Below are 25,680 nucleotides of genomic sequence, written 5' to 3'. Positions count from 1 at the left end.
AGGAGTTCAAGACCAGCCTGGGCAACATGATAAAATCCTGTCTCTACAAAAAATATAAAAAGTTGCAGGATGTGTTGGTATGTGCCTGTAGGCCCAGCTACTCGGAAGGCCAAAGTGGGAGAACGGCTTGAGCCCGGGAGGTGGAAGTTGGACCGAGCCGAGATCCAGCTGCAGCCTGGGCAACAGAGGCAGACCCTGTCTCAAAACAAACAAATAAATAACAAACCAAAAAATCTCCCTAAGTCCCAAAATGAAAAGTTCTCCAAGATATATGTTAAGTGAGAAAAGCAAGGTGCTGGCTGAGCACGGTGGCCCATGCCTGTAATCCCAGCACTTTGGGAGGCTAAGGAGGGTGGATCACCTGAGGTCAGGAGTTTGAAACCAGCGTGACCAACATGGAGAAACCCTATCTCTACTAAAAATACAAAATTAGGTGGGCATGATGGCACATGCCTATAACCCCAGCTACTCAGAAGACTAAGGCAGGAGAATTGTTGGAAACTGGGAGGCAGAGGTTGTGGTGAGCCGAGATTGCGCCATTACACTCCAGACTGGGCAACAAGAGCAAAACTCTGTCTCAAAAAAGAAAAGAAAAGAAAAGAAACCACATCTTTACTAAAATATAAAAATTAGCCGGGCATGATGGCGTGAACCTGTAGCCCAGTTACTTGGGAGGCTGATGCAGGAGAATCACTTGAACCTGGGAGGCGGAGTCCAGTGAGCCAAGATTGCACCACTGCACTCCAGCCAGGGTGACAGAGTGAAACTTCGTCTTAAACAACAACAACAACAAAAGAAAAGCAAGGTGCTGCATACTGCACAGTAAATAAACACTGGAAACGTACACTCTTCATATAGATATGATACATACAGTGAACATAAGTAGGGAGATTTCACTGTTTAATTTTATGCTCTTTTTGAATTTTGTAGTATAGAAATATATGGTCAAAGAATTACATTTAAAAATTCCTCCCTCACAGGTTGGAACCTGAAAAAAAAAATCCTTCCTCCTAAAAAACGTATTTTAGGCTGGGTATGGTAGCTCATTCCTGTAATCCCAGCACTTTGGAAGGTTAAGGCGGGCAGATCACCTGAGGTCAGGAGTTTGAGACCAGACTGGCCAACATGGTAAAAACTCGTCTCTACTAAAAATACAAAAATTAGCCAGGCATGATGGCATGCACCTTTATTCCCAGCTACTCAGGAGGCTGAGGCAGCTACCCGGGGAGGCAGACGTTGCAGTGAGCTGAGATCACGCCATTGCACTCCAGTCTGGGCGACAAGAGCAAGACTTTGTATCAAAACGAACAAACAACATATATTTTAAAACATGGAAAGAACAAGCCAGAAAATTTTAAGTGTTTTTTTTTTTTTTTTAATTTTTTTGATCAGGCAGTCTCCTGAGCCAGAGCAGACTCAGAGAGACTCCCTACTGTTTTTCAAGTACACAACCAACTAATTCATTAAGAAAACTGGCTGGGCATGGTGGCTCATGCCTGTAATTCTGGCACTTTAGGAGACTGAGGTGAGAGGGTCTTTTGAACCCAGTATTTGCAGATCAGCCTGGATAACATGGCAAAACTCCACATCTACAAAGAAAAAAATAAGAAAATTAAAGTAGTTTGTATTTTTCTCTCGAGGTAAGCATTTTCTGCTTCTGGGCATACCATAGTAACCATTTGAAACTCACTAATCACAGTTCTTTTTTCTTTTTTTTTTTTTCTTTGAGACGAAGTTTCACTCTTGTTACCCAGGCTGGAGTGCAATGGCATGATCTCGGCTCACCGCAACCTCCTCCTCCTGGGTTCAGGCAATTCTGCCTCAGCCTCCTGAGTAGCTGGGACTACAGGTGTGTGCCACCATGCCCAGCTAATTTTTGTATTTTTAGTAGAGATGGGGTTTCACCTTGTTGACCAGGATGGTCTCGATCTCTTGACCTCATGATCCACCCACCTCGGCCTCCCAAAGTGCTGGGATTACAGGCGTGAGCCACCGCGCCCGGCCCACTCACAGTTCTTAAAAATGACCTCTACTCACCCAAGATAAAATCCAGTAATATGGCCAGGCATGGTGGCTGACGCTTGTAATCCCAGCACTTTGGGAGGCTGAGCTGGGCAGATCATGAGATCAAGAGATTGAGACCATCCTTGCCAACATGGTGAAACCCCATCTCTACTAAAAATACAAAAATCAGCTGGGCATGCTAGCATGTGCCTGTAGTCCCAGTTACTCAGGAGGCAGAGGCAGGAAAATTGCTTGAACCCAGGAGGTGGAGGTCAAAGTGAGCCAAGATTGTGCCATGGCACTCCAGACTGCCATCTCAAAAAAAAAAAAAAATCCAGTTATACTAGTATCAATTAGCCAGTACATGATAACAGGCTTTTTGTACACTGCTTCTGCAAATATGAACATACCATCCTCTACAATGTCTCTGTTCTATTCTGCATTAAAGTTGATTTTTCTCTAAGTTCATAACCATAGTTCTAGAGTTATTAAAACAACTGTGCTCACCTGTTACACTTTGTATGTACAGAATCTCAACTGTTGCATGGAATTATAAAAAAAAAAACTTTTTTATTTTTTGAGACAGAGTCTCAATCCTTTGCCCTGGCTGGCCTGTGTGGTGTGGTCTCAGCTCACTGCAACCTCCATCTCTCAGGTTCAAGCAATTCTCCTGCCTCAGAACCCTGAGTAGCTGGGATTACAGGTATGTGCCACCATGCTCAGCTAATTTTTTGTATTTTTAGTAGAGATGGCGTTTCACCATGTTGGCCTGGCTGGTCTTGAACTCCTGACCTTGTGATCCACCCGCCTCGATCTCCCAAAGCACTGGGATTACAGGTGGGAGCCACTGCGCCCAGCCTAGAAAGAAATGTGTAAGGCTGGGCATGGTGGCTCACAACTGTAATCCCAGTACTGTAGGAGGCCAAAATGGGTCAGGAGATCAAGACCAGTCTGACCAACATGGTGAAACCCTGTATCTACTAAAATATAAAAATTAGCTGGGCGTGATAACGGGTGCCTGTAATCCCAGCTACTCAGGAGGCTGAAGCAGCACAATAGCTTGAATGTGGGAGGTGGAGGTACAGTGAGCCAAGATTCTGCCACTGCACTCCAGCCTGGGTGACACAGAGACTCAGTCTCAAAAAAAAAAAAAGACATTTATAAATGTTACATGGCTTATAAATTGCCAGTTTAACCCCCCCCCTTTTTTTTTTGGTAGTAAGATATACATAACATAAAATTTAACATCTTAACAATTTGTTTTGTTTTTGGTGACAGAGTCTTGCTCTGTCACCCAGCCTGTATTTTTAGTAGAGACAGTGTGTCACCATATTGGCCAGGCTGGTCTTGAACTCCTGACCTCAAGTAATCCACCCAACTCGGTCTCCCAAAGTGCTGCTATTACAGGCATGAGTCACTGCTCCCGGCTCTCATCTTAACCTTTTTAAAGTTCAGTGGTGTTAAGTAAATTCACACTGGAAGCACATCATAGCTAGAATGACTCCAGCTGAGGAAACTGACCACCTCAACCTTCCAAGTAGCTGGGACCAGAGATGTATGCCATCATTACCAGCTACTATTCTAGAGCAATCTTACACAAACAATCCACAGATGTGAAGAAAATCAGAAGTGGAGGGCAGTCCCAAATGAAGTTTATAAGATTATCATTAAGATATGCAACCAAGTCAGATTTTAAATATTTGATAAAATGGAAACTCAAAAGTTGTGAGCATATAAATATCAACTATAGCAGATTAGAATGTACTGTGTTAACTGTTTCTAAGAGCTGTTTCATAATGAGTTCAAAAAATACCCTTAAATACATGGAGTTGCATTTTTCAGTGTCTATTTCTATGGGAATATTATTTCGGTACACTCCGCCCAGAGTCTGTGAGACATTATTTTCCATGGGAATGCTGGAATGCTTTCACAAAAGAATTCTGGTTGTTTTTGTTTTTTCTTTTTGAGACGGAGTTTCACTCTTGTTACCCAGGCTGGAGTGCAATGGCGCGATCTCGGCTCACCGCAACCTCCACCTCCTGGGTTCAGGCAATTCTCCTGCCTCAGCCTCCTGAGTAGCTGGGATTACAGGCACGCGCCACCATGCCCAGATAATTTTTTGTATTTTTAGTAGAGGCATGTTGACCAGGATGGTCTCGATTTCTCGACCTCGTGATCCACCCGGCAATAAGTGGGTTTTTAAAACAGAATTCTGGCCAAGCGCGGTGGCTCAAGCCTGTAATCCCAGCACTTTGGGAAGAGGAGGCGGGTGGATCACGAGGTCGAGAGATCGAGACCATCCTGGTCAACATGGTGAAACCCCGTCTCTACTAAAAATACAAAAAATTAGCTGGGCACGGTGGCGCGTGCCTGTAATCCCAGCTACTCAGGCGGCTGAGGCAGGAGAATTGCCTGAACCCAGGAGGCGGAGGTTGCGGTGAGCCGAGATCGCGCCATTGCACTCCAGCCTGGGTAACAGTGAAACTCCGTCTCAAAAAACAAAAAAAACCAACTTATTTTAAAACAAGGTTCATTTGGAATAGCACAGTTTATTACGGCTTAAAAGTCTGGCAATGAATAATTTTATCATTTGAAACTGGAACACTGTCCCAACACAGAAACAGATACACTTGGCAGAAGCAGTCTTACTAAGACCACTGGTCTGAGAGAGGTCAGGACTCCACATGGAGGTTCCCAAAGCACGATGAAGATAAGGATTTCAGCTTTTATGAAGCTGGCAGTTAAATCTATAGAAACAAATACTGGTGAGTTCTGTGGAGGGTGCAGGGGAGGCAATTTCTGAGATGCTATTTATAAACATGATAATCTAGAGTGAAACAAGAAAATGGGAGAATTGCTGATTCTCATTCTCTTTCTGCCAGTAAAGCTTTAAATAGAGAAGTTGCCCATAGATTGATCTGGTATATTACAGCTATAGGAACAATCAACAGGCCTAAGAAAAGACTCATTAACAACTTTAATTTGGAAGGAAAGCTTAAAACATATACCAGAGAAGTGCGGACAGAAGATGGCGTCCGCCACCCGTATTGTCCAGCGGCTGCAGAACTGGGAGTCCGGGCATGACCTGCAGGCGAAGCTGCAGCTGCCCTACCAGGAGATCTCCAAGAGAACTCAGCCTCCTCCCAAGCTCCCTGTGGATCCCAACCACAAGCTCTCCAACAATTACTATTGCACTCGCGATGGTCGCTGGGAATCTGTGCCCCCTTCCATTATCATGTCCTCGCAGAAGGCGCTGGTGTCAGGCAAGCCAGCAGAGAGCTCTGCTGTAGCAGCCACTGAGAAGGCGATGATTCCAGGGCCTCCCATAAAGAGGTGGGAGCTGTCCTCGACCAGCCTTACCTGTGACACTGCACCCTTAGGGACCCTGACTGCTTTGCCTCCTTGGATTCACTCCAGCGAGACAGTGACCTAATTTATGACAAATACGTAGAACTCCAGTATCGTTTCCTGTTTTACTTTAAAAAATTAAAAAATTGAGTCTCAAAAAAACAACAACACATATACCAAAAAAAGAAAAAAGAAAGAAAAACATATATTATACCTTGTAACATATTACACTTCAACTATATGACTATTCCAGCTCTCCATTTGTCTGACACTGGAAAAACTACCACTCAATATCAAATCTACTATCCTTGAAGTGGAGATAATAATGGTATCCAACTCTGATTACTGTCACAAATGCCTGAAAATCATATAGTACCATATGCAGCATTTTATAAACATCCAATAATTGTTAGCTATTATTATTAATAAATGCACCATGTGTGTGTTGACTCAAAGATGATACAAACTGGGGATACAAAGAATAAAGGAAAGGTGAGTAAGATTTTCGTGGTCCAGTGGAGATATCATCACTATCTAAGAGGGAATGAGTCACCTGAAGGTCAAAAGAAAATCTGTTAAAGTATCTCACTATGGAGCAATTTTTTTTTATTATTACAGATCAGGGTTTCTCTATTTTCTTTTGGAAGTGTCTCTGAGTCACAGAGATCAGGGTTTCTGGGGGTCAGATAATCCTGTGCTGTGGGGAGCTGTCCTATGCATTGTAGGATGTTTAGCAGTATCTCTGGCCTCTATCCATTAGATGCCAGAAGCATCCCTCCCCACCCTGCATTTTTGTACTGCTGTGGACTTCCAATGTCAGCCTCAAAGACCAAGCTGGGATATGAGTTTCTATTCCTGATCTTTATAACAATCCCAGCGCCTGCTTCTTCTCTGGCCATCAGTTTGCCCAGGACCTGGGCATCATCACCTATACAATGGGAACTCCACTGCTGGCAAATGTCAGGCACCAAAAAGGTAGACTCTCAATTTGCAAGTTGGAAACTTAGCAAAGCAAACTGCAAAGATTGAGCTTTTTTTTTTTTTGAAATGGAGTCTCGCTCTGTCACCAGGCTGGAGTGCAGTGGTACAGTTTCGGCTCACTGCAACCTCAGCCTCCCAGGTTCATGCAATTCTCTTGCCTCAGCCTCCTGAGTAGCTGGGATTACAGACATGTGCCACCATGCCCAGATAATATTTGTATTTTTTTTTAATTCCTGTGGGCACAAAAACAAAATTTTTGTATTCTTAATAGAGACAGGGTTTCACCATGTTGGCCAGGCTGGTCTCAAACTCCTAACCTCAGGTGATCCACCTGCCTCGGCCTCCCAAAATGCTGGCATTGCAGGCGTGAAGTCACTGTACCTGGCCAAAGGTTGGATATTCTGGGAGAAGAATACTGGGCCAAGATCTGGGTGTCACTGGGGCAGAGTGAAACAGACTAAGTTAGCTGCAGGTCTGCTGGCTAGGCCCCTCTCCCTCTGACCGGTTGCTCTTGATCAGGTCAATGACTCCAGCTGATGAAACTGAAATCAAATGAACTGTATGGCCTATTCCATGCAAACAGAGCAGGAGTTTTCTCTTTTTTGTTTTTGCTTTTTTTTTTTTTTTTTTTTGAGACAAAGTTAGATTCTTGTTGCCTAGGCTGGAGTACAATGGTGCAATCTTGGTTCACTGCAACTGCTACCTCCCAGGTTCAAGTGATTCTCCTGCCTCAGCCTCCTGAGTAGCTGGGATTACAGGTGTGCACCACCACCCCAGCTAATTTTGTATTTTTTTAGTAGAGATGGGGTTTCTCCATTTTGGTCAGTCTGGTGTCAAACTCCTGACCTCAGGTGATCATTCTCCTCGGCCTCCCAAAGTGCTGGGATTACAGGGGTGAGCCACCGTGCCCAGACTCCCTCTCTCTCTCTTTTTTTTTTAACGCATGGAGTCTTGGTATATTTCCCAGGGTTCTTGAACTCCTGGCTTCAAGTAATCCTCCTGACTTAGCCTTCTAAGAGTTTTCTCCCATGTAACATTAACCACATATTATCAATTTTGCCTTTGGCTCATAAGGTCTTAAATATTTACTATCTTGACCTTTATAGAAAAAAATCTGGGCCAGGCATGGTGGCTCATGCCTGTAATCCCAGCACTTTGGGAAGCCAAGGTGGGCAGATCACCTGAGGTCAGCGGTTGAAGACCAGCCTGACCAACATGGTGAAACCCCATCTCTACTAAAATACAAAAATTATCTGAGCATGGTGGCGGGCACCTGTAATCCAGCTACTTTGAAGAAAAAGAAAAAAAGAAAAATATCTGTTGACCCTTGTATTTATTTATTTATTTATTTATTATTTTTTGTAGGGTCCACCCCTACTAGGATCGTAGGGTGTCCCCATCACTGTACTAAGGTGCTGGATCCAAGAAATAAAGAGATAAGGCACACAAAAAAAAACAAAGAAAGCGCAGCTGGACTCGGGGGGCCAACGCCACTTAAGTGGAGACAGGCGAGGCCCCAAATGCCCAGGAGCGTCTGTACTTACTGGATATAGGTTGGGGGCAGGGTGGTGAGTGAGGTCATCTTAAGAACAGTGACAGGGTCAAGACAATCACAGATTCGATAAGCAAAGGGTCCACCTCCATTAGGTTACCAAGGCAAGAAGGTGGGCCATGTGCAGCAAGGGGTCCACCCCCATTAGGTCATCCAGGCAAAGTGGGCTGTATGCAGTGAAGAGGGTGCACTGTGCAACATCTCTTACCTAGGGGCAAGCTACTTCTAAGGAATTCTATAGGAGGATGCTTTGAGTCAGCACAGTAGCTAAAGAGCTGACAGGGTATACAGCTACCTGCTAGCAGCTTCTAATGATTTCTATAGGAGAACGCTTCGAGTCAGTACATAGCAACAGAGCTGACAGGGTTCATAGCCATCAAGACGCAATTATACTGGAGGGGTTTTAAGCCCTCAGACAGTCGAGGGATTGCCTGCCAGAGGCCAGCTTTCCACAAGAACTGGACGCAAGATACTACGACTCCCTTATAGGAGGAGCAATTCTTGCTCCAAGCCTGCCATACAGCGGGTATCTTTACCATACTGAACGCTGCCGCCTGGGCCAGCCTGCCATGTAGTGCATGCCCTTTCAAGCAGGGGCACTACTGCCTGGGCCACAAATTGTTGTCCTGGTATGGCTGTTTTTCCCTAGTACATGCTCTGCACCCTGTCTGCTCTTGACATTCCTCCGACTACAAACTAAAATATGATTATATATATAAAGAACATATAGAGAAATAAATTCATGAGCAGTAAATTATTCTTCAGGCATTAATTTTGCCGGAGGTCTGCCTAACTCTCCTTCCTTGGTGCCCAGAAGGGATGTTACCCACAGTTTTTTAAGATGGAGTCCCTCTGTCACCCAGGCTGGAGTCCAGTGGCATGATCTGGGGTCACTGCAACCTCCACCTCCCGGTTTCAAGTGATTCTCCTGCCTCAGCCTCTTGAGTAGCTAGAGTTACAGGCATATGTCACTACACCCAGCTAATTTTTGTATTTTTAGTAGAGACAGGGTTTTGCCATATTGGCCAGACAGGTCTCAAATTCCTGGCCTTAATCCCAAAGTGCTGGGACTACAGGTGTGAGCCACTGGACCTAGCTGGCCCTTGTTTTAGGTAAGTACTTACCTAAACCACCAATCACCCAGGAATTTGGGTGTCCTGGCATTTGATGTTTATTCCACATGATATCATCTATGTAGCAAAAAATGTTAACTATAAGTAAGCAAATAAACACTTGAAAGATGTTTCCAACATAAATACCCATGGAGCCTAAGCTTGGGTTAGAAACTGTTGCCAATGTCTAAGAGGACAGTTTTCAGCTTAAAACTATATGAGACCTAGGCCGGGCGAGGTGGCTCACGCCTGTAATCCTAGCACTTTGGGAGGCCGAGGTGGGTGGATCACCTAAGGTCAGTAGTTCAAGACCAGCCTGGCCATCAGGGTGAAACCCTGTCTTAAAAACAAAAAACAAAAAACAAAACTAAACTAAATGAGACCTTAGCAATTAATCACTAATAATTGGCCTACTGCCATTACTTTACAGCAGTGGCCACAGGTAGAAATGGGAACATGAATTACAACTCTACCTTGCTTAAAAGGGCTTCATAGGTATCCCAATGCTTGCAAGGATTAATGGGTTTTTTATTCCCTGGAAAGACTCACTATCCAGGCCTATCTTACCCTGCTTACTTCACCTTCGGACACTCCATATTTCTCTCTCTCGCCCTCTGAGTGGGAAGCACCCTTAACTATTGATAGCATCAGGCTACCCTTTCCCAAATGTGTCCCCAACAAGCTACAGTCTGTTACACCTCTGGACCTTTTATTGATTGACTGATTGATTGAGACAGAGTCTTGCTCTGTTACCCAGGCTGGAGGGCAGTGGCGAAATCTTGGCTCACTGCAACCTCCGCCTCCTGGATTCAAGCTGTTCTCCTGCCTCGGCTTCCTGAGTAGTTGAGACTACAGGCATGTGCCACCATGCCCAGCTAATTTTTTTCTTTTTTAAAGTAAAAACAGGGTTTCATCATGTTGGCCAGGCTGGTCTCAAACTCCTGATCTCAGGTGATCTGCCCATTTTGGCCTCCCAAAGTACTGGGATTACAACAGGCATGAGCCACTGTGCCCGGCCCTGGACTTTTTAGTTGATGCTTTTCCCTTTGCACAGAATGTTCTTCCCATCTTCTTTTCCCGATGTAACACCTACTTTTGGATCCAACTCAACATCCTTCACCCGGACTATGCCTATATCCCAAACACTTGAGTAGATTTCTGTTACACTACATTGTGGTAGTAATTTCTGTATTTCGCTCTCTCTATTTCTCTCTCTCTTTTTTTTTTTTTTTTTTTTTTGAGATAGAGTCTCACTCTGCTGCCCATGCTGGAGTACAATGGTACAATTTCAGCTCACTGCAACCTTTGCCTCCCGGGTTCAAGCGATTCTCCTGCCTCAGCCTCCCGAGTAGCTGGGATTACAGGTGTGTGCTACCATACCTGGCTAATTTTTTCTATCTTTAGTGGAGATGGGGTTTCAACACATTGGCCAGACTGGTCTTGAACTCCTAACCCTGTGATCCACCTGCCTTGGCCTCCGAAAATGCTGGGATTACAGGTGTGAGCCACTGTGTCCAACCTTTTTTTTGGGGGGGGACAGAGTCTCACTGTATTGCCATGGCTTGAGTGCATGGCATGATCTCAGCTCACTGCAATCTCTGCCTCCCAGACTCAAGTGATCCTCCCAAGTAGCTGGGTCCATAGGTGTGCACCAGCACACCCTGGCTTATTTGTGTATATTTTGTAGAGATGGGGTTTTGCCATATTGCCCAGGCCAGTCTCAAATTCCTGGGCTTAAGCAATCGACCCACCTTGGCCTCTCAAACTGTTGGGATTACAGGTATGAGCCACTGTGCCCAGTCTGTATCTGTCTCTATTAATAGATGGTGAGTGCTTGGAAGGCACAGACATTGTATTTAGGTATGAATCTCCAGTACCTAATGTAATGCCTAGCACTTCATAGAAATTCAGTAACTGACTTGTCAATTAATTAAGCATTTGAAGGGTACTGTGTGGCTCTTCCTGTCAGAAAGATAATTCTTCCACTGGACTGCTAAGGAGCCTACCCCTTCTCTTTCACTGCCTCAAATTCTTTCCTCTTTAACATTATTCCTTTGATTTAGAGAATAAAGACTACAAAACTTTCTGCTGGCAAGGTCTGATTCCTTTCATCTTTGTTTATGTTTACCTTATTCCTGGCACTTAGCTCAAGTCTTCAAGAATTGCTTAGAGAATTACTTCAATCATATATACTACTTGAGAGAATAAAATGAAGAGGAAAAACTGATTTCTTGGAGTTCCACTAAGTCATTTCCCTCTGCAATTGTGATTTTTTTTTGGTGTTTTACTCTTTTCTGTCTTTTTGAAAAATAGAAATAACTATAAATCATTGAATATATCTTATGTCAAATCCAAGTGTTCAAACTGTACAAAACTAAAGTAGCCAAAATGCTTTGCCCCTACAGATTATCTATAGAATACATGAATGGACACATCTAGACAGAGAATGTTTACACGTTCTCTTAAAGGAGATTTGGAGAACATTAGTTTTTGTTTTTGCTTTAAATAAAGATGGGGTCTCTGCTGGGCATGGTGGCTCACACCTGTAATCACAGCACTTTGGGAGGCCAAGGCAGGCAAATCACCTGAGGTCAACGGTTCAAGACAAGCCTGGCTAATATGGTAAAACCCAGTCTCTATTAAAAATACAAAAATTAGCCAGCAACGGTAGTGGGCACCTGTAATCCAAGCTACTTTGGAGGCTTAGGTGAGAGAATCACTTGAACCTGGTGTAAGGCCGGTTGCCTCGCTGGGAGCTCGAACACGCCCATCCCTCACCGCGCCTGAAAACTACGCCACCACTCTGTGCTCGACATCAAGCTCTGCACTTGGCACCTAGCCCGCCTTTGGAAGACCCTGCCAAAATCTGCCCAATAGCTCAGCCCGCTCACCAGAAATCCCACCTACCTACCAATAGCAGCTTACCCCGTCCACGTCCTGTTTCTCCACAGCCAATCAAACGCCTTCACTCCCTATAAAACCCCCATGCCCGAGAGAAGTCAAGCGCGACTTCTCTGGCCCCTTTCCCCAGGACCATGGAACCTCACCCAGGAGCCGATTAAATTTCTTTATTTCAATAAGTGGCCTCAGTTGCCTCATTTGAACCCTTACATTTGGTGCTGAAATCTGGGAGGAGTTGTAAGACCCCTCCTCGGGGAAACTGACTCCTCCACCGGAAGCCAGACCAGGGAACCACTCCGCCACAAGGTAAGACTTCTGTTGCCCACAGCCTCTCCCGCTGCTTGCCTCATGGACTCTCTGCTCCTAATCGCGGCCGTGTCAGGGACTCCTTCCCATCTCACCATGGGCCAGGCCCTGGCCTCGTCCCAAGGACCTGAGTATAGAGGAGACATCCCTACACTCTTGGCTTCTCCCCGTAAGAGGTTTTCCGGGGGTCAGGAATCTGAGGGAGACATCCCCATCTTCCTGAACCCTCTTCGGTGTTTGGTAGTACAGTCCAGGACACCTTCCAATCATCTCCGCAGCAGCATCTGGGGTTTGGGTACTCAGAAGCCCCGCCTGCAAACCTGGGCCCTGCCCAGGAGCAGGACCAAACCCCTGGCTTAACAATCCTAAACTAGACCTTTAGCATACAAACTCCCATTAATGGAGTAACTGACTTTCAGTTTCTCTTCCTAACCTCGGCACGAGTGAGTGAGTGAATTCTAAGCAGCAAATCCAGATTCGGCTGTATTCTCGGCTCCTGTTTCTGCTCCTATCCTCTAACTCTCTCTCTCTCTTTCTCAAGATGGCGGCCATTTCCTGTTTCTAATCCTGCCTATTCTCTCCCTCTCTCCCTCCCTTCCTGTTTCTCTTCCTGTCCTCTTGCGTCATAGCCATCCTCCTTCTATACTGCCTCTCAACCCTACACCAATTAAATCCTAACTACAAATCCTCCACCCTATGTGGAACCCCAGCCCCGCCTGGCTCTGCACTCTCCGAAAACCTGGAAGACCTCTCCTGCCCTGCCAGCTTTAACAACACTCCTCCTTATGTGGGGCCTCAACTCCCTCCTCCCTCTTCTCCTTCTCCCCAAAGCCATAATATGACTTTCCCTGCCAGTGCTCATACCCCCTCTCACGACCCCCCACTCCTCTGCCCTTTGCATGAGGTAGCCAGGGTTGGAGGAGTTGTATGGGTGCACATTCCGTTTTCTCTCTCTGACCTATCAGCTGTCAAGAAGTGCCTAGGGTCTTTCTCCACTAACCCGACTGCCTACACCAAAGAGTTCCACTATCTTACCCAGGCATATGACCTAACCTGGCATGACACATATGTAATCCTATCCTCCACCCTCACCCCAGACGAGCGGGACCAAGTCCTTACAGCAGCCCAGGCACACACTGATCAGGTACATCTAACCAACAACCAAATGTGGGTGGGGGCAGCAGCAGTCCCTGAGGCCAACCCGAATTAAAACTATCAAACTGGTCAAGATAGCCGCCGCCGCAGAGACCAAATGCTACAATGCCTCCTAGCGGGTATGCAGAGCGCAGCTTAAAAAGTAGTTAATTATGACAAGTTAAGGGGGAAAAAAAAAAGAGAGAGAGATCCAAGATGGCTGATGGTTAACAGCTCAGGATTGTGGCTTCCAGTGAAAGCGCAGAAAACGAGAGGACACCATGCATTTAGATGAATTTTTATTGCTCATGGACCAGGAGATTCCCAGCGGAGGAGCCCCATGGGTTGCCACCATGACTCTTGTGGCCGGTGCAGCAGTTTTGCCGGCGCCTTGGCACAGCAGAGTCAGAAAAGCACCATCAATCTTAATGCCGCTGGTTTAGCTGGCGCAGTGGGTTGCTCAGATTCCGGAGCTGGGAATCAATAAATTGGACGTCCACTCAGAAACCTAATTAGAAAGGCAGTAATTACAAACACGACAGATGAATAAATTTATAATGAAGGGAAGAAACCAACCTAAAAAGGCTAAGAATACCCAAAATCTGAATGCCTCTCCCTCTACAGAGGATTTCACTTCCTCATCAGCAACGGAACAAGGCCTGATGGAGAAAGACTGTGTTCCATTAACAGAGGCAGGCTTCAGACGGTGGATGATAAGAAACTTCTGGGAGTTGAAGGAACTTGTTCTAACCCAATGCAAAGAAACTAAGAACTCTGAAAAAAGGTTTGATGAAATGCTAACAAGAATAGATAATATAGAGAGGAATATAAATGAATTAACGGAGTTGAAAAATACAACATGAGAACTTCGCGAAGTATGCACAAGTTTTAACAGCTGAATTGATCAAGCAGAAGAAAGGATATCAGAGGTTGAAGATCAACTTAATGAAATAAAATGAGAAGACAAGAATAGTGTAAAAAGGATAAATAGGAATGAGCAAAGTCTCCAAGAAATATGGGACTATGTGAAAAGACCTAATCTACTTTCAGTAGGTGTACCTGAATGTGACAAAGAGAATGAATCCAAGCTGGAAAATACTATTCAGGATATTATTCAGGAAAACTTTCCCAACCTAGCAAGGCAGGACAATATTCAACTCCAGGTAATACAGAGAACACCACAAAGATATTCCTCAAGAAGAGCAACCGCAAGGCACATAATTGTTAGATTCATCAGGGTTGAAATGAAGGAGAAAATACTAAGGGCAGCCAGAGAGTAAGGTCAGGTTACCCACAAAGGGAAGCCTATCAGACTCACAGCAGATCTCTCAGCAGAAACCCTACAAGCCAGAAGAGAGTGGGGGCCAATATTTAACATCCTTAAAGAAAAGAACTTTCAACCCAGAATTTCACATCCAGCCAAACTAAACTTTACAGTCGAAGGAAAAATAAAATCTTTTGTGAATAAACAAGTACTCAGATTTCATTACCACCAGGCCTGCTTTACAAGAGCTTCTGAAAGAAGCATTACACATAGAAAGGAACAACCAGTATTAGCCTTTCTAAAAACATACCAAAAAGTAAAGAGTATCAACATAATGAAGAATTTATATCAACTAATGGGCAAAATAGCCAGCTAACAATGGCAATAATTTAAATTTAAATTGACTAAATCCCCCAATCAAAAGATACAGCTAAAACCCATCGGTATGCTTCATCCAGACCCATCTTATATGCAAAGATACATAAAGAGTCAAAACAAAGGGATGGAGAAATATTTGTCAACCAAATGGAGAGCAAAAATAAATAAATAAATAAAAAGCAGAAGTTGCAATTCTCGCCTCGGATGGAATGGATTTCAAAGCAACAAAGATCAAAAGAGGACATAATGGTAAAAGGATCAACGCAACAAGAAGAGCTGACGATCCTGGATGTGTACGCACCCAATACAGGATACATAGGACTTGTAAAGAGACTTGGACTCCCACACAGTAGTAGTGGGAGATTTCAACATCAATATTAGATAGATCAATAAGACAGAAAATTGAGGATATCCAGGACTTGAACTCAGATCCAGAACAAGTAAACTTAATAAACATTTACAGAACTCTCCACTTTAAACACACAAGATATGCACTCTTATCAGTACCACATCACACCTACTCACAGGTTTAAATGAAATATTGGTTGGCCATTATTAAGCACAATTGATGGCATAAGGGAGGTTTTCAATACCCATTTTTAGACTGCATTCTAGCCTGGGCAATTAAGCAACACTCCCATTCTCTCTCCCTCCTCCTCTTCCTCTTTTTTCCCCTTCTTCATTCCTTTTTCTTTTTTTCTTTCTTTATTTCTAAAAAAAAAAAGGGAAATAACTCAGGGTCCTGATGAAAACCCAGCTGCCTTCCTAGACCGATTAACTAATGCTATGATCCTCCATACCTGGCTGGATCCGGCCTCCTTAGGAGGGGCTACAGTCCTAGCCACCCACTTCATCTCCCAGTCAGCAGCTGATATAAGGAGGAAACTTAAAAAAGCTAAGGAGGGCCCGCAAACTCCCATATGGGACCTGGTGAACATGGTATTTAAAAGTTTTCAATGGCCAAGAAGAAAAGGCTGAGGCCACTCACCAGGCCCATTTACAGCAAAAGGTAAGCCTCCAAACCCGAGCTCTTGTAGCAGCCCTGAGGCTGGCAGCCCACCAAACATCCAGTGGAGGGGGTCCATCAAAACCCTCACAAAATTCTTCAAAGGTCCCACCTGGGCCCTGTTTCAAATGTGGCCAGGAGGGACACTGGGCACAGCAGTGCCCCTGTCCTCGTCCACCTCCTGGACCCTGCCCAAGCTGCAAACAGACTGGACACTGGAAGGTTGACTGCCCGTCCTGGGCTGCAGGCTCACCCCCAACACCTCTATGTGGAGAGCAGGCCGGTCTGCAGGAAGCAGCTTCTTCGCTTGAACTTCTCGGCCTTCTGGACGACTGACACAACCTGGACTCAAGGACCCCCATCACCCTTGCTGAGCCCAGGGTAATGCTGCAGGTAGCAGGTAAGTCCATTTCCTTTTTAGTGGATATGGGGGCTACCTATTCTGTACTGCCTTCCTACTCAGGACCTAGCATACCTTCCCAGGTTTCAGTCATGGGGATTGATGGAAAGCCCTCCTGTCCTAATCAAACTCATCCCTTAGCCCGTGTCCTTGAGGGACACCCCTTCTCCCACTCCTTTCTAATCATACCCTCATTCCCAGTCCCCCTTTTAGGATGAGATAGTCTCCAGACTGTAGGGGCCACCCTCCAATTCACTGGCCCCCACATTCAAGCCCATCCTCCACCCACCTCCTATTGCTACTCCTAGCTGGTACTACACCCTGTCTTGACCCTTCGCCTCAATCCCCTATCCCTCCTAATGAAGTTAATCCCTTGGTATAGGATACCTCCAAGCCTGTGGTGGCCCCACATCACATGCCAGTTAAAATACTTCTCAAAAAACCCTACCCACTTTCCCTCACATCCTCAGTTTCCCATCTCAAAAACCCACTGCCAGGGCCTAAAGCCTATCATCACCCGACTTCTGGCCCAGGGACTCCGTATCCCCACCGGTTCTCCTTGTAATACTCCTATCTTACCGGTCCAAAAGTCGACCAGTAACTACCGCCTAGTTCAGGACCTGCGCCTCATCAACAAGGCAGTGGTACCCCTCCACCTGGTTGTCCCCAACCCATACACTCTATTATCCAACATTCCCTCCACTACTTCTCATTTTACAGTTCTTGACCTCAAGGATGCCTTCTTTACTATTCCCCTTCACCCAGAGTCTTACTTCCTCTTTGCCTTCACCTGGACCGATCCTGACACCAACCTGTCAGAGCAGCTCACCTGGACAGTCCTGCCCCAGGGATTTAGAGACAGCCCCCATATTTTCGAACAAGCCTTAGCAGCTGATCTTAGCTCCTGCTTCCTCCAACCCAGTCTCCTTCTCCAATACCTTTTCTGGATGGATTGAAGCCTTTCCCACCTCCAGGGAAACTGCAGACATGGTGGCCTCCCTCTTAATTCAGGAAATCATCCCTTGTTTCGGCTTACCTGGAAACATCCAGTCAGACAACAGTCCAGCATTTATAGCTCAGGTGGTCCAGCTGGTCAACAAGTCTCTCAACATCTCCTGGAAACTACACATTCCCTACCACCCTCAGTTGTCGGGTAAAGTTGAACAGGCTCACGGCATCCTCAAAGACCATTTGGCCAAACTTACCATCGAGGTAAAACTCTCCTAGCCCACACTCCTGCCTCTTGCTCTAGCCCAAGTCCGGGCCACCCCACAGGGGCCTATGGGCCTCAGCCCCTTTGAATTGCTGTATGACCGGCCCTTCCTGGTCTCCAATAATCTCCTGGTACAGCCACCTCCCCTAGCCTCCTACCTCCCCTATCTCTCCCTCCTCTGCCACTTACTCAGGGAGCATGCAGACTGCACCCTCCCAGTTACTACAGAGAGGAGAGAGAAGACAGAGAGGAGAGAGGAGACAGAGAGGAGAGAGGAGACATTCTCAAAATGTCTCTCTCTTCTATAAGACAACCAGCAGCCCCAGCCTCAAGTGCAACACCACACTAGAAGTATACGGGCAAACTGAGTTCCTATCCCTCATCGCACCAACCCCTAATCACTGGAGCAAATGAGCAGTCTTCCTCCCAATAGTGGTTGGCCTCTCCTTAGCTTCCTCTCCAGCAGCAGCTGGAATAGGGAGTGGTACCCTGGGCTACAGTGTCACTTCAGCCACCCAACTAGAAGACAAGCTCCATGTGGCCATTGAGGCATCAGCTGCCTCTCTGGCCTCCCTCCAGTGACAAATCACGTCGCTGGCCCAGGTAACTCACCAAAACCGATGGGCCCTAGACCTGCTAATGGCAGAAAAAGGAGGTACCTGTCTGTTTCTTCAGGAACAGTGCTGCTACTATAGCAATGAAACAGGCCTTGTAGAAGAGAACGTCAACGCTCTCTATTGCCTCCAAGAAGACCTCCGAAAAAAACAGAATGCACCAGTCTCGCCTCTCAACTGGTGGCAATCCCCCTTGCTTACCTTGCTTACCCTATTATCACCCCCATCATTGTTGTTCGCATTCTATTTTTGTTAGCCCCTTTTTTCCTCAGGTTTTTACAGGCCTGCATAAGGGAAATTTCCAGGGTGGCCATAAACCAGATGCTGCTTCACCCCTATGTTCGACTCCCAACTGAGGCACCAGCCAACTGACCCCTCCCCCTCACTCTGCCCCTATTCAGCAGGAAGTAGCCAGAAATAAGCGGTGTCCTATATAATCAAAACGGTCGGAATGTAAGGCTGGTTGCCTCGCGGGGAGCTGGGACATGCCCATCCCTCTCTGTGCCTGAAAACTACGTCACCACTCCACGCTCGACATCAAGCTCTGCACTTGGCACCTAGCCCGCCTTTGGAAGACCCCACCAAAACCTGCCCAATAGCACAGCCCGCTCACCGGAAATCCTGCCTACCTACCAATAGCAGCTTGCCCCGTCCACGTCCTGTTTCTCCACAGCCAGTCAAATGCCTTCACTCCCTATAAACCCCCACGTCCGAGAGAAGTCAAGTGCAACTTCTCTGGCCCCTTTCCCCAGGACATGGAACCTCGCCCAGGAGCCATTTAAATTTCTTTATTTCAATAACTGGCCTCAGTTGCCGCATTTGAACCCTTACACCTGGGAGGCAGAGGTGGCAGTATGCTGAGATCACACCACTGCACACCAGCCTGGGTGACAGATGGGACTCCATCCCCCTGCCAAAAAGAAAATCAACAACAACAAATGCACAAAGATGGGGGTCTTACTGTATTACCCAGGCTTGAACTCCTGGGCTCAAGCAATCCTGAGATTTGGAGAAAATCGGTAGAGTTTAAACAATACAGAACATAGCATATTGCTCTGCCTCATTCCCTACAGTGGGTAATTTTTGAAACAGAAGTGGTGAAAGACCAGGAAATTAATACTCAGCAATGTACACTATTATGATGCATTTAACCCACAGTAAAGCAGGGTCGCCAATTCTGCCCTTCACATGACCTTTTCTACCTTTTTTATTGACAAGAGGTTGGGGAATTAAGTGGAACTCGTTTTTAAGAGATTTACCTATAAATTCATTAAGCAGGTTGGCACCAGGGGTCTTGCCATTTAGTAGACAGCTCCTGTAATAATATAAATAACCAAATGTTTCACAAACCTCAGAATCATCCAAGTTTTACTTGTACAATTTTTACCTATATATTGACTCATGTAAAATATAAATACATATATTTCTTTTATTTGTTTATTTGAGACAGGGTCTTACTCTGTTGCCCAGGCTGGAGTGCAATAGCACCATCTCTGCTCACTGCAACCTCCATCTCCCAGACTCAAGTGATCCTCCACCTCACCCTCTCAAGTGACTGGGACTACGGGCACGTGCCACCATGCCTGGCTAATTTTTATTTTTTTTTGGTCGAGACAGGGGTTTCACCACGTTGCCTAGGGTGGTCTCATGCTCCTGGGCTTGGCCGGGTGTGGTGGCTCACTACTGTAATCCCAGCACTTTGTGAGACCAAGGCAGGTGGGTCACGTGAGGTCAGGAGTTCAAGACCAGCCTGCCCAACATCGTCAAATTCCGTCTCTACTAAAAATACAAAAATTAGCCAGGCATGATGGTGAGTGCCTGTAATCCTAGTTACTTGGGAAGCTGAGACTGGAAAATCACTTGAATCCAGGAGGCAGAGGTTGAAGTGAGCCAAGATTGTTTCACCGCATTCCAGCCTGGACAACAAGAGCAAAACTCCTCAAAATAAAACAAAACAAAAAACTCCTGGGCTCGGCCAGGTGCAGTGGCTCATGCTGTAATTCCAGCACTTGGGAGGCCAAGGAGGGCAGATCACCTGAGGTCAGGAGTTTGAGACCAATCTGGCCAACATGGTAAAACCCTGTCTCTACTAAAAATACAAAAAAATTAGATGGAAGTGGTGCTGGGCACCTATAATCCCAGCTACTCAGGAGGCTGAGGCAGGAGTATCACTTGAACCTGGGAGGCAGAAGTTGCAGTGAGCCAAGACAATGCCACTGCACTCCAGCCTGAGTGAAGAGCAAAACTCTGTCTCAAAAAAACAAAAAACAAACATACAAAAAAACTGGGCTCAAGCAATCCACCCACCTCAGCCTCCTAAAGTGTTGAGATTACAGGCATGAGCTACCTCGTGCAGCCAACAAATGTATTTTTAAAAGCAGCCATCACTATTGTAAAAAGAAAACCAGGATCACTTGGCACAAGTATAAGTTATCCATTAAAATAAGTTTTTAGATACAGATGTTATTACATTCTAGCTGGGTGCAGCTGTTTTGCCTACTGTAACATTAGCGAAGGGTTTTTTCTTTTTTTTATCTTAAGATCTGCTGGTTTCATAGGGAAGTGTTAAAGATCACTAAGCCTGGAATAGGACACCAAAAAGATTAAAAAAAAAAAATCGGCCAGCATGGTGGCTCACGCCTGTAATCCCAGCACTTTGGGAGGCCGAGGTGGGTGAATCACTTGAGGTTAGGAGTTAGGCACCAGTGTGACCAACACAGAGAAACCCCTGTCTCTACCAAAAATATAAAAATTAGCAGGGTGTGGTGGCAGGAGCCTGTAATCCCAGCTACTCAGGAGGCTGAGGCAGGAGAATAGCAAGAACAGGGTAGGCGGAAACTGCAGTGAGCTATCACGCCACAGCACTTCAGCCTGGGTGACAGAGTGAGACTGTCTCACAAACAACAAAAAAAATTACCGCCTGGCATGGTGGTTTATGTCTGTAATCCCAGCACTTTGGGAGGCCAAGGCAAGCGGATCACAAGGTCAAGAGTTTGAGACCAGCCTGGTGAATATGGTGAAACCCTGTCTCTATGAAAAATACAAAAATTAGCTGGGTGTGGTGGATTGTACCTGTAGTCCCCACTACTCAGGAGGCTGAGGGAGAAGAACTGCTTGAACCCAGGAGGTGGAGGTTGCACTGAGCCAAGATCATGCCACTGTACTCCAGCCTGGGAGACAAGAGCAAGACTCCAACTAAAAAAAAAAAAAAAACAAAAAAAACCTCACTAACTCCAAACAAAAGACATTCTTCCTGATAAGATAAAAAGCACTAAAAAAAGACTTGAAAAGCCAGTAACTTTCCCTCTCTAGGACTCAATGGCATTTAATGCTTGGCCCCTGTACCATCTGAAATCACTGCTTCAGAAACCCTGCAGAACCCAAACCCCCCACCCACTCCCAGACCTTATATTAATAGCTCCCAAAAGAAAATAATCAACACTTTGTCTCTCTCTCTCAAGTCTAAATAAAAAAGAACAGATTTCATTATCTAGTAGAGTAGGCAAAACCTTAATAACATTCATCCATGCAGAGAACTAGGTTTAAAAACCTACCAATGTCCAAAATGGCTAATCCCCAAGACAGGGCCACTTCGCTTCCATTAACTTTATATTTTTGGACAAGAGGAGTTGAAGAAGCCACCAGAACACAAATGGGGAAACCACTAAGGACAAATATAGGTGACTGTTCTTCCAAAGGGACTTACATGGTAAAGGTTTGAGCAGCCACTCCAATGGCTGGGGTCTGGTCCCTACTAGAGAGGGTGACTTTTATTCGCTGCCACGGAGGCTGGAACATTGACAGCAGAGACGGACTGCTGGGTCTCAGTGGCTGAAGCTGAAGCCTCAGAGGCAGATGATGCAGTGGCCAGGGCAGATGGTTCCTGATGTCGTTTCTGGCTGGGTAGTAGCTGTGGAGCCTCAATAGCCTGAGCAACTGGCATCTCAGGAACCTTCAGGACACTTGAAGACTGACTTAAGGAACTCTCCTGCACTACAGACGTGCTGGGGATGGCCTGCTGCATTTGAAGTAGGGCATGCAGGTCCTCGACAGCCTGAGAGGCCTGTGGATCCGCAATAGGAAAAGGCTGGGCAGATAGAGACTGCCCCACATGGACCCGGGTAGCCAGTGACTAGGTTACAGAAACCGAACTAGGTGGTGGAGGCTGAGTTTGAGAGGACTTAGGAAGATTCTGCAGCGGGTCCTGTGAGGGCACAAGCACCAGGGGCTGGCTGAGGGAGACCGCAGGGACCTGGAGGTGGCTCTGAGAGGCCATGGGGACAGCAGGTTGGCTGTTAGAGGACCAAAAAACCAAAGGCTGGCTCTCAGAAGTACAAATGGCTAGAGGGTGTGTAGCAGAGATGGAGGGGGCTACAATCAGGCTCTTAGAGGGCTGGAGGATGGAAGGTACAGAAGGTACAGGCTGGTGAAGAGGCAACACAGGCCGCTCCGGATGGGTGGGGGGTAGTTGATAGATGGACGGCGGCTGGGCATCCGAGCCCGGGGAGCCAATAGTCTTTGAATTTTTGTCACCTTCAGGCTCGGCACCAGATCTTCTTTGCCAAAGTCTTGAGAAACATCACTCCCCTTGACCCTTCCTCTCCATCTTTGTCCCTGCTCTTTTTTCCCAGCTGTTCTTCTATGTGGATGGAGACAGGCATGGTCAGGAACGCCTCTTTTTGAAAGGTCCTCCGATGGCGCCGCCGCTGCATCAGCCAGTTGGCGGAGATATTCCCGATGCTCACAAAGAGGCAGTGGCTGGCGCTCTGGCGCAGAGCCTCCACCACGGAGGCGGAGGCATGCAGGAGTCCTTCTTCAAAGTCTCTTCCGAGAGCAGCTCGATGTTGCCGGTGTACCAGGAGGCCCACCAGAGGAGGATGAGGAAGATGATGATGGAGCCCAGGTAGACCAGCATGTCGTAGAAGGCCAGGTCCAAGAAGACGCCGGTGAGCAGCACCCCCAAGCCCACCGTGTCGAAGACGACGCCCAGCCAGAAGAAATGCCGGCAGCGGCCCAAGCTCCACTGCTTCCCGGCCGTATTGACCGTCTTTACTGGAAGTTCCATAACGCTTCCACTCTCGCCGCCGCAAGGCCCAAAGAGCCCCCTAGGCGGACGGCGCCGCCACAGGCTGGCTGCAGCCGCTGGGTCCCCATGGCAACGCCGTCGAGGCGCGTCGCTCAGAGGGCGGGAAAATTAGGCCACTTCTCGCCCTCCTGTCGTATGCGCATGCACAGTAAGCCCCGTCGCCCGCGGGGCCGCTTTCTGCGCATGCTCAGCGATCTTTACGGTGTTGTCCGGCAAGTCCGCTTCTACGGGCAGCCTGGGACTCTCAGGCTCTGGGTCTTGATTCCAGGCGTGTTTGCCCTAGTGACGATTATTAACATACTTCTGCTAGTTAATAGCTAACCTAGAGTTGAATTGTCTTTAGTTTCTTCCCTTTTGTTGTTTCACAGTTTTTTTTTTCCTTTTGATCTGTTTATCCAGAACACTAGAAAGCGGGGGCTGCTTTTCCCACTGCTCGCAAACGCGGAAGATTGGAAAAATGTGTCAAAAATAGAAAAACTGGGTGGAACCGGAAAATTAAATGGCTTAAAAATGAGCTCATTTTGGCTGGGCGCGGTAGCTTATTCCCATAATCCCAGCACTTTGGGAGGCGGAGGAGGGCGGATCGTTTGAGGCAAGGAGTTTAAGACCAGCCCGGCCAACATGGTGAAACCCTGTCTTTACTAAAAATAAAGAAGTTAGCCGGGTGTGGTGGCAAGCGCCTATAATTCCAGCTACTTGGGAGTCCAAAGCAGGAGAATCGCTTGAAGCAGGGCGGCGGAGATTGCAGTGAGCCGAGATCGTGCCACTGCACTCCAGCTAGGGTGATAGAGTGAGACTGTCTCAAAAGAAATAAAAATAAAATAATTAGAAAATAATGCTCGATTTTTTTTTTTTTTTAACCACCCTCTGTTTCAATCAGAAAGTATAGTTATCTCCCTGGCCCTGGCCTGGTGGCTCACGCCTATAATGCCAGCACTTTGAGAGGCCAGGGCAGGTGGATCATTTGAGGTCAGGAGTTTGAGACTAGCCTGGCCAAAATAGTGACACCCCATCGCTACTAAAAATACAAAAAAGTTAGTCAGCCATGGCTGGGCACGGTGGCTCACGCAAGTAATTCCAGCACTTTTGGGAGGCTGAAGCGGCCGGATCACCCGAGGTCAGGGGTTCAAGACCAGCCTGGCCAACATGGTGAAACCTGTTCTCTACAAAAATACAAAAATTAGCTGGGCATGATGGCGGGTGCCTGTAATCCCAGATACTTGGGTGGCTCAGGTGGAAGAATTGCTTGAACCCGGCAGTCGGAGATTGCAGTGAGCCGAGATTGCACCATTACACTCCAGCCTGGGCGACAAAGTGCAACTCCATTAAAAAAAAAAAATTAGCCAGGCATGGTAGTTCATGCCTATACTCCTAGCTACTCTAGAGACTGAGGCAGGAGAATCACTGGAACTCAGGAGGTGAAAGTTTCAGTGAGAGGAGACTGTGACACTGCACTCCAGACTGGATGACAGAGCAAGACTTCATCTCAAAAAATAAATAAAGTATAATTATCTCCTCATTTGGTTTCATGTGATACTAGTTTGATACAAGAGCCACTTATAATGAATGCTATTTCTTAGCTATTGCATTAGCTCAAAGTGCAGTCCCAAAGCAGCAGCAGCAGCAGCAGCACCTGGGAACATGTTACAGATGTAAATTACAAAGTGCCACCCAGACTGCCTGAATCAGAAACTCAGGACTGGGTCAGCCCTTGGATTTTGTTGTTGTTGTTTCGTTTGGTTTAGTTTGAGACAGAGTCTCCTTCTGTCACCCAGGCTGGAGTTCACTGGTGCGATCTTGGCTCACTGCAATTTCTGCCTTCTGGGTTCAAGCAATTCTCCTGCCTCAGCCTCCCAAGTAGCTGGGTTTACGGTGCGCGCCACCATGCCCAGCTAATTTTTGTATGTTTAGTAGAGATGGGGTTTCACCATGTTGGTCAGGCTGGTCTTGAAGTCCTGATGACCTCAAACGATCCACCCACCTTGGCCTCCCAAAATGCTGGAATTACAGGCATGAGCCACTGCGCCTGGCCAGCCCAGTTTTAATAAGCACTTTAATACAAGCTCGAGTTTAAGAACCACTGAGCTACTGCAGTACTTTAGGGCTGTCAGGTTAAATACAGGCTACTCAGCTAAACACTGAATTATTTTTTAGTATAATTGGAACCTAAATACTGTCTGAGATATGCTTATACGTTAAAAATTCAGAGTTTATCTGAAATTTAAATTTAAGTGGGCACACTTAAATTTTTTTTTTTGCTATTTTTATTTGCTAACTATGGTAATGCTATTTAAATCCTTCTCATGTAGTTTTAAATTTTTGACTTATAAGAGCATAAGATGAATGCATCCATTTTTAGGTTAACTGCTTTTTTTCTTTTT

At 46.3% G+C, this 25,680-nt stretch overlaps 2 pseudogenes across 1 annotated transcript; one reads left to right on the top strand and one right to left on the bottom strand.

Annotated features, from left to right (window-relative positions):
• Positions 1-1,361: 1,361 nt before the first annotated feature.
• Positions 1,362-23,376, bottom strand: LOC144578580 (transmembrane protein 238-like pseudogene; annotated as a pseudogene). Its single transcript, XR_013524610.1, has 3 exons — positions 21,920-23,376; positions 19,473-19,528; positions 1,362-1,589 (listed from the first exon to the last, which is right to left on the bottom strand). The product of XR_013524610.1 is annotated as a transmembrane protein 238-like pseudogene (transcript).
• Positions 5,029-5,385, top strand: LOC103796551 (NADH dehydrogenase [ubiquinone] 1 alpha subcomplex subunit 7 pseudogene; annotated as a pseudogene).
• Positions 23,377-25,680: the final 2,304 nt, after the last annotated feature.

Source organism: Callithrix jacchus, chromosome 12 (assembly GCF_049354715.1).
Source record: "Callithrix jacchus isolate 240 chromosome 12, calJac240_pri, whole genome shotgun sequence".
NCBI lineage: Eukaryota > Metazoa > Chordata > Mammalia > Primates > Cebidae > Callithrix > Callithrix jacchus.
This window is presented reverse-complemented; position numbering and strand designations above follow the sequence as displayed.